Source organism: Nycticebus coucang, chromosome 12, assembly GCF_027406575.1.
Source record: "Nycticebus coucang isolate mNycCou1 chromosome 12, mNycCou1.pri, whole genome shotgun sequence".
NCBI lineage: Eukaryota > Metazoa > Chordata > Mammalia > Primates > Lorisidae > Nycticebus > Nycticebus coucang.
This window is the reverse complement of record NC_069791.1, coordinates 39,935,825-39,943,809: the sequence shown is the minus strand read 5'-3', so window position 1 is coordinate 39,943,809 and position 7,985 is coordinate 39,935,825. Positions and strand designations below refer to the sequence as shown.

The following is a 7,985-nucleotide window of genomic DNA, read 5'->3' as shown; positions in this document are numbered from 1 at the left end:
GTAAAATTGTGAATTTGAAATTATTGTATTTCTAGTTTTCCTAGAAATTGACCTGTGGACCGGTTGAAAACAAGCTCATAACTATTCTCATTTTATAATTAATTAACTTAGAATGGGTATGCTGAGAGCCTCACGTGTGCCAGGGCCTCTGAGGTACGGGAATTGTATCTGGAGTGAGGCTGGGAGGAGAAGCTTCAGAGAAAGGCTGAGGATGTCTTTATTTGGAAAGGATCTGACAGGGGGATCCTGGGACCTGGGTTGTGAGGGGGTTTGGGGATACCAAGGGAAGGAAAACTTTGTGGGTAACATGTTATTTTTTTCTGGAGTCAGAAAGTTGAATGAAGTATTTCTTCCTCTTAACAGGTGTAATGAGAAAGGGATAGAATTTCTTTTTCTTTGACAATGAGTGAGAGAGAGAATGCAAACACTTTATATCCAAGCTCCTGGAAGTCATCAATAAGTAATATGGTACAGGGGCTCTGTTTACTCAGCAGGGGGCTGATTGAATTCTTTATGCTTGTTCTGAAATGTGCATTTCTTTTATTCTGAGGAGTACAAAATGGTAACTCCCCTAAGAGATTTAGGAGCTGAAGATTATTTGCAGCTTGGTTAATAGATAATCTTAGTGTACCTTCTGCAAAATACATTGTATATAAGATACTCAAATTTTAATGGCCAGGTGTGGTGGCTCACCCCTGTAATCCTAGCACTCTGGGAGGCTGAGGCTGGAGCATTGCTTGAGGTCAGGAATTCAAGAGCAGCCTGAATAAGAGCGAGACTCCGTCTCTACTAAAAATATAAAATTAGGTAGGGATTGTGGCCGGCTCCTGTAGTCTAAGGCTCCTGTAGGCTTAGCCCTTGAGGCTAAGGCCAGAGGCTGGTTTGAGATCAGAAGTTCCCCCGCACTGTATCCTGGGCAATGGAGAATTAAAAAAAAAGAGAGAGAGATGTTCAAATTTTACGAACAGAAGATTGGGCCATGTAGAAATTTAATTTTTTTTATTTGTTTGCTTTTGGATTAATATAAGGGTACACATGATTAGGTTAAATACCTAATAATGAGTACCAAGAATAAGTATATTAATTACAGCATATGTTTCTTCTATAGCAAAGTATCTTCAATAAAAATGATACTATAAATATTAACCTATATTGCCTACTAAAGGAAGGTTTTTTTTTTTTTTTTTTGCAGTTTTTGGCCGGGGCTGGGTTTGCACCCACCACCTATGGTATATGGGGCCGGTGCCCTACTCCTTTGAGCCACAGGCACCGCTCTAAAGGAAGATTTTTGTTAGGGAATGTTGGAGCTGTCGAGTCCTTCACCCAGGAGGTGTGCTGTATACCCCTACATGGTACCTGATAGGTGGGAGCTCACCCATCCCCTCCCTCTCCCCCACCCTCTAAATCAGTTGTGTTTTCTTCTCATGTGATCCTGTAGTTGTTCATCTACTAGTTTCAAATTAGTATTGAGTACATGGGGTGCTGACTTTCCCATTTTTTTATATGTGACACATTATTTTATTATTAAAGAATAAATTAATGAAAATATGCCAAGATCAGTTGTCGCTAAAGTTCATTGTAGTTTTTCATTTCAATTTTTTATTAAGTATCATCCAGTAAAATTCCCCATCTCATTCCTTGCTGTTAGTGCTTATATATGAAGGAAACACATCAGGTAACTGTGTGACTTTACTGGCTTGAGAGTAGATGAAAGACAGATTTTGTTTGTTCATTTGTTTTTATTGTTAGGGGTTTATTGAGGGTACAAAGAATTAGATGACACTGTTTGCATTTGTCAGGTAAAGTCCCTCCTATCATTGGGTTCCACTCCCAAGAGGTCTGCCATACACTGTGACCCCCATCACCCTCCTCCTCCTTACTCTCAGCTCCCTTGTTCCCCTGCCCCCCACCTTGAATTTATCTGAGTTTTTCTCCTCTCCCATGAGGGTATGTCTGAGATCACCTACTGGCTTTGTATTAGAGTTGAGAACATTGCATTCTTGCTTCTCCATTTGTGTGATACTTTACTAATGAAAGGCAGTTTTTTAGAAAATACTAAATTATTTGAACCGTTAGTGAATAATTTGTCACATTGGCAAACAACAGTTTTCACAAGGTACACCCCCCAATGGTGGACAGAATAAGGATATCTTAGAGAATGTCAGAAGAGAATGCTTTTCCATTCTTGAGATACTTTATCAAGCAGGATGTTCTTCAATTCCATTCAGGTAAATACAAAAGATGTAATGTCTCCATCTTTATTTATGTCTAAATAGTATTCCGCGGTGTATATTTTTAGCACAGTTTATTGATCCATTCATGGGTTGATGGGCCCTTGCATTGTTTCCACATCTTTGCAAGTGTGAACTTGAGCTGCTATAAACATTCAAGTGCAAATGTCCTTATGATAAAATGATTTTTTTTCTGGGTAGATACCTAGTAATGGGATTGCAGTATAAAATGGAAGGTGTACTTTTAGCTCTTTGAGGATTCTCCATATTTCTTTTCAAAAAGGCAATGCTAATTTGCCATCTTCCCAATGGTGTATAAATGTTCCCTTCTCTCTGCACCCACACCAGCATCTGCAGCTTTGGGACTTTGTGATATGGATTATTCTCACTGGGGTTAGGTGATTTCTCAGAGAGTTTTTTTTTGTTGTTGTTTGTTTTTTTGAGACAGAGTCTCACTCTGCTGTCTTGAGGAGAGTGTCATGGCGTCACAGCTCACAGCAACATTAAACTCCTGGGCTCAAGCAATTCTCTTGGCTCAGCCTCCCGAGTAGCTGGGACAATAGGCACCCACCACAACGCCTGGCTATTTTTAGAGGCAGGGTCTTGCTCTTGCTCAGGCTGGTCTCAAACTTGTAAGCTCAGGGAATCCACCTGCCTTGGCCTCCTAGAGTACTAGATTAGAGGTGTGAGCCACCATGCCTGGCCTTCAGAGAGGTTTTGATTTGCATTTCTCTGATGACTAGGGATGATGAGCATTTTTTCATGTGTTTGTGGGCCATGCCTATGTCTTCTTGGGAGAAGGTTCTGTTCATGTTTTTTGCCCAGTGATTGGGTTGTTTGCTCTTTTCTTGTTGATTTGCTTGAGTACTTTGCAGATTCTGGTTATTAGCTTTTTGTCAGGTTCGCTTTGTTTATTGTGTCATCAGCTGTGTGAAGCTGTTAAGCTTGATCAGGTCTCACGTCTTTATTTTTGTTGTTGCTGCAATTGCCAATAGGATCCTCTTCATAAAATCTTTCCCTAGGCTGATATTATGAGGCATTTTCCCCACACTTTCTTCTAGAGTTTTTATAGTTTCATGTTTTAGATTTGAATCTTTTATCCAGCATGGGTTAATTTGTGTAAGTGGTGAACAGTGTGGGTCCAGTTTCAGCCCTTTTTATGTGGCTAACCAGTTCTTCCAATGCTGAAATTTAATTCTTAACAATATTTTCTTGATTGGAGAAACATAACCAAAGAGTTTTACACATTCCAGTAAAGTCGTGTAGCTTATGGTTATTCTATTCTGACCATTACAAAAGGAAAGGGAAAAAATGTAGCAGAGATACACTCCAAAAAAGGAGATCAATAAAACCCTGAACCCCTGCTTCCCTCCAGTCTTCAAGAAGCATGAAGAGGGTCTACATAATGACAGAAGATGCTTCAGATCCCATTAGGAGTCTATAAATGGTAAATTAATGCAAAGGAATGGTTATTACCAAAAAAGATCCTGAAGCTATCTCTCAGACTTAACTTATGTATAGGCGGGAGATCACGTGTAATTTGTTGGCTGATAAAACTGTAGGCAAGAACAAATAAAATTTGTATAACTTTTATGAGAGATAAAACTAAATTTAAGAGCAGCTTATGTAGGCTGATATTTAGTTAAGATGATTAACACTCAATATTAAAAAAATCTTCTTTAGTAGGCAATGTAGGTTAATGTTTATAGTATCACTTTTATCTGAAGATATTTTGCTATAGAAGAAACATAGGTCATAATTACTATACTTATTCTTGGTACTGGCCTGGCCATTTAACCCACTACTTAAGCTGGTTGCCACCATTCATCTGGTAACTGTTTCTAGAATGGGGAGGGATGATTCCTAGAAAGAAATAAACTGCAGCAGTTTAACCTATTAAGCCTAAAAAGTACCAGCAAAATTCAGAGATAGAATAAAGAAGTTCTAAAAAATACTTTGCACAAAGAGCAGGACAGAAAGAATTAGGAATAAGTAAAAAGGCTGCATTTCCTCTGATGGGACAGAGTTTTCAATGATTCCTAAGGGCCAAAATATAAACTATGACCTGTCCAGTTCCTTTGCAGCTCTGTTATATTATATGATATTCTTTTCTTTCTCTGACATTAATTCCTTCCTACCTTAAGACAATTTTAATAGAATTTTTGTTTATTCATTTATATAAATATTATAGATTGTGGAAAAAATATGAGACACTTAGAACATGGTTTGGCAAGTGTCTCTGCTTCCTAAGTGTTGGTTATTACTGTGTTTTCACAGGAGTAAAAAGAACTTGTGATGAGTCTAGTATCTTTTAAGCTGTGTATGGTTAGTCTTTGGAATGCCTTTGGTCAAAAGTTTCTGAATCCCAGCACAACATTAAGTTCAATGCAGTTAGCTGGTTTCTCAGAGGGCTGGTTGGTATTTTTGACTTCTTAGGATGACTTTTGAGGCTCTCCTTGGTCTGCTGGTTTATGTCAGAGATCTCGCTCTTCTAGCCCCTTGAATTTAGGGGACAAAGGAGATGTTTTGAAGTAAACCGGCCATTAGATGTCGCTTTCTTCTCATTCTTTTTGTTTTAGGAACCCTGCCCTGGACTTAAGCTTTTTGGTGTTCTTTTTTTGAATGTTTATAAATAGTCTCTATGTCACAGCTAAACGGGAAATTTAATTTTAGATTAGTAGATAAGAGACAATACTCAACTCCTTGGAATGATTAAATTTGGGGTCTGTTTTAAGTTGGCCTGACTCAATGTCCCTAGTTGACTAAATTTGGAAATGTAGTTGGTGTCTTTCTTTCTTGCTGAAATTAGCCTAGCACTGTTTCTACACCAGACACTTACGCCCGGGGACATCTTTATTCACTCAGAGTTCATAGGTTGTTATCTAGTGACCCTGAGTTGAAAACTTACTTTTCAGACACTCATTTAGAGCTGCTTTTCCAGAAAACCTCTGGACCAAAGGCTTAGAAACAAGAACAGTTTGCAAAGAGACAAAACACTGCTGCGGTCTGAATGTTTATGTCGCTTCCAAAATTCAGGTTAAGACTTACTCCCTATTGGGGTGGTATTAGGAGGCAGAGCATTTTGGAAGTGATTAGACCATGAGGTCTCTCCCCTCGTGAGTGGATTAGTGCTTTATAACAGCAATAGAGGGTTTCCTCTTCCTAGGCATAGGAATAAAAAGGGGGGGGCGGCGGCTGTAGGGAACTAGCGTAGGCCCCTTTGTCCTGTGCCTTCTGCCACATGAGGATGCCACTGCAAGAATGTGCCACGGATGGAGCAGACCCTCCCCAGACACCAGACCTGCCAGTGCCTTGACCTTGTACTTCACAGCCTCCGCAACTGTGAGAAATTCACTTCTGTGCTTTGTGAGTTACCCAGCTTCAGGTATTGTATTGCAGGAACACAAATGGACTAAGATAACTGCAACTCATGATGTTAAGAATGAATCTGATTCAAGAATATCTTCTTTCCAGTTTTATACTTTCTGCTTTAGACTTTTCCCCATTGTCGCTTCTGTTCTACAGAAGCCTGAAACGGAGAAGCCTCTAGGAGGAGGTTTGGAGATTTTTGAGACTCATTTCTTTGGTGGTCATAAGGCTTTGCTTAGTGATAGTGAACGACTATCACTAGTAAAGATTATTATCAACTTTGGGTCTAGAGAATGTGTCTCAAATTTGTGAAGAGTGTACCTAACATGACAGGATTACAATTTACACAGATGTCCAAAACAAAGAGACAAATAAACAAGTAATTTGGCATTTTAAGTAACTGAGCTCTTATCTTGCTATTATTTCTATTGATGTGGATAAAAAAACCCCCACAACTCTTAAACCCTCTATAGACCTAGTTTTCTAGGTCTTCCGTAACAAAATACCATGGACTAGATGGCTTAAACAATAGAAATTTATTTTTTTATAGCTGTATGTATATATGTATGTAGGTATTTTTGAGCCCTGTCTCACTTTGTAGCCCTGTATGCTGTAGTGTCATAGCTCACGGCAGCTTTAAAGTTTTGGGCTCAGGCCCCGCCCCGCGACCGCCAGCTGGACCAGATGATTACTCTCGCAGTCCCCTGTACACTGTTCAGATGGCCCAATACGAGGAGGTGAACATGTCCGGCTTTGAGGAATTCAACCAGGCTGTCGAGGAGCACAATGGGAAGACCATTTTTGCCTACTTTACTGGTTCTAAGGACGCCGAAGGGAAAAGCTGGTGTCCCGACTGCGTGTAGGCTGAACCAGTCGTTCGAGAGGGGCTGAAGCATATTAGTGAAAGATGTGTGTTCATCTATTGTCAAGTAGGAGAAAAACCATATTGGAAAGATCCAAACAATGACTTTAGGAAAAAACTGAAAGTAACTGCAGTGCCTACACTACTTAAATATGGAACACCTCAAAAACTGGTAGAATCTGAGTGTTTTCAAGCCAGCCTCGTGGAGATGTTGTTCTCTGAAGATTAAGATTTAATGATGGCAATCATGTTTTGATTTGTGCTAGTATTAAAATGCACACTTCCTTTGAATTCATGTTAGCTATAAATATGTGATTATGCTAAAAATTGGTACATGCATAAAACAATGGAGTGATATTAAAATGCTCATGAATTAAAAAAAAAAATAAAGTTATGGGCTCAAGAGATCCTCTTGCCTTGGCCTCCCAGTAGCTGGGACTACAGGCCTGCCCCGCTGCACTCAGTTTTCCTATTTTTAGTAGAGACAGGGTCTCTCTCTTGCTCAGGCTGGTCTTGTACTCCTGAATTCAAGGAATCCACCTGCCTCCGGCCTCCAAAGCACTAGAATTATAGGTGTGAGCCAGCGCACCTAGCTGATTTTCTTGTAGTTTTGGAGCTCCAAGTCCAAGATTAAGGTGTTGGCAGGGTTAGTTCCTCTGGAGACCTGTCTCCTGGGCTTGCAGATGGCTACCTTCTCTCTGAGCAAGGGCCTGGGGCATCTACACATGTCCAAATTTCCTCTACTTAGAATTCTAGTTACATTGGATTAGTGTCCACCCTTAGGACCTAATTTTAACTTAATCATCTCTTTAAAGGCCCTCTCTTCAAATACACTTGTATTTTGAGGTACTAGGGGTTAGTGCTTCAAGACATAAATTTTGAGGGGCCATGGAGGGCGCAATTCAGCTCATATCATGGGCTAATTGAAAGTAACTCAGTTTCTTCTGTTTTTTTTTTTGTAGAGACAGAGTCTCACTTTATAGCCCTCAGTAGAGTGCCGTGGCCTCACACAGCTCACAGCAACCTCCAACTCCTGGGCTCCAGCGATTCTCTTGCCTCAGCCTCCCAAGTAGCTGGGACTACAGGCGCCCGCCACAACGAGTTTCTTCTGTTTTAAAATGATTTCTTTCTAGTAAATACCAATTAAAAGTTTAACCTCTCCAGCTCTTTCTACTCCTTAAGGGTTCTTTCCACATTCTTCCTTCCCAAGATAGTGTCTGGATTCAAGAGGAAGCTTGGTATCACGCTGAGATGAGAAGAAGGGTCTTTGTCCTCTGGCCCCTTGCTGCCTCCACTGATCGGGTCCTGATCTCCCCTTGGGAGCCAGGCACCCTGTGCTGGCGTTCTTTGTGGTGGGCTGGCTGGATCCTACTTCTGGTCATTCTCCTGACTTGCACTGCCGATGCCCATGACATATCCCATTGCCTCCCGAGCTGAGGTCTCTGCAGGCTTTTAATTTTTCCTCCAGATCTCAGGCCCCTTCCAATCACTGTGAAAGACTTTGAACCGAATGAAGAAGATTG

General features: G+C 40.5%; 1 pseudogene across 1 annotated transcript; it reads left to right on the top strand.

The window, feature by feature from the left end:
- The first annotated feature begins 6,259 nt into the window (after positions 1-6,259).
- Positions 6,260-6,775, top strand: LOC128562794 (thioredoxin domain-containing protein 17-like; annotated as a pseudogene). Its single transcript, XR_008373506.1, has one exon. The product of XR_008373506.1 is annotated as a thioredoxin domain-containing protein 17-like (transcript).
- Positions 6,776-7,985: the final 1,210 nt, after the last annotated feature.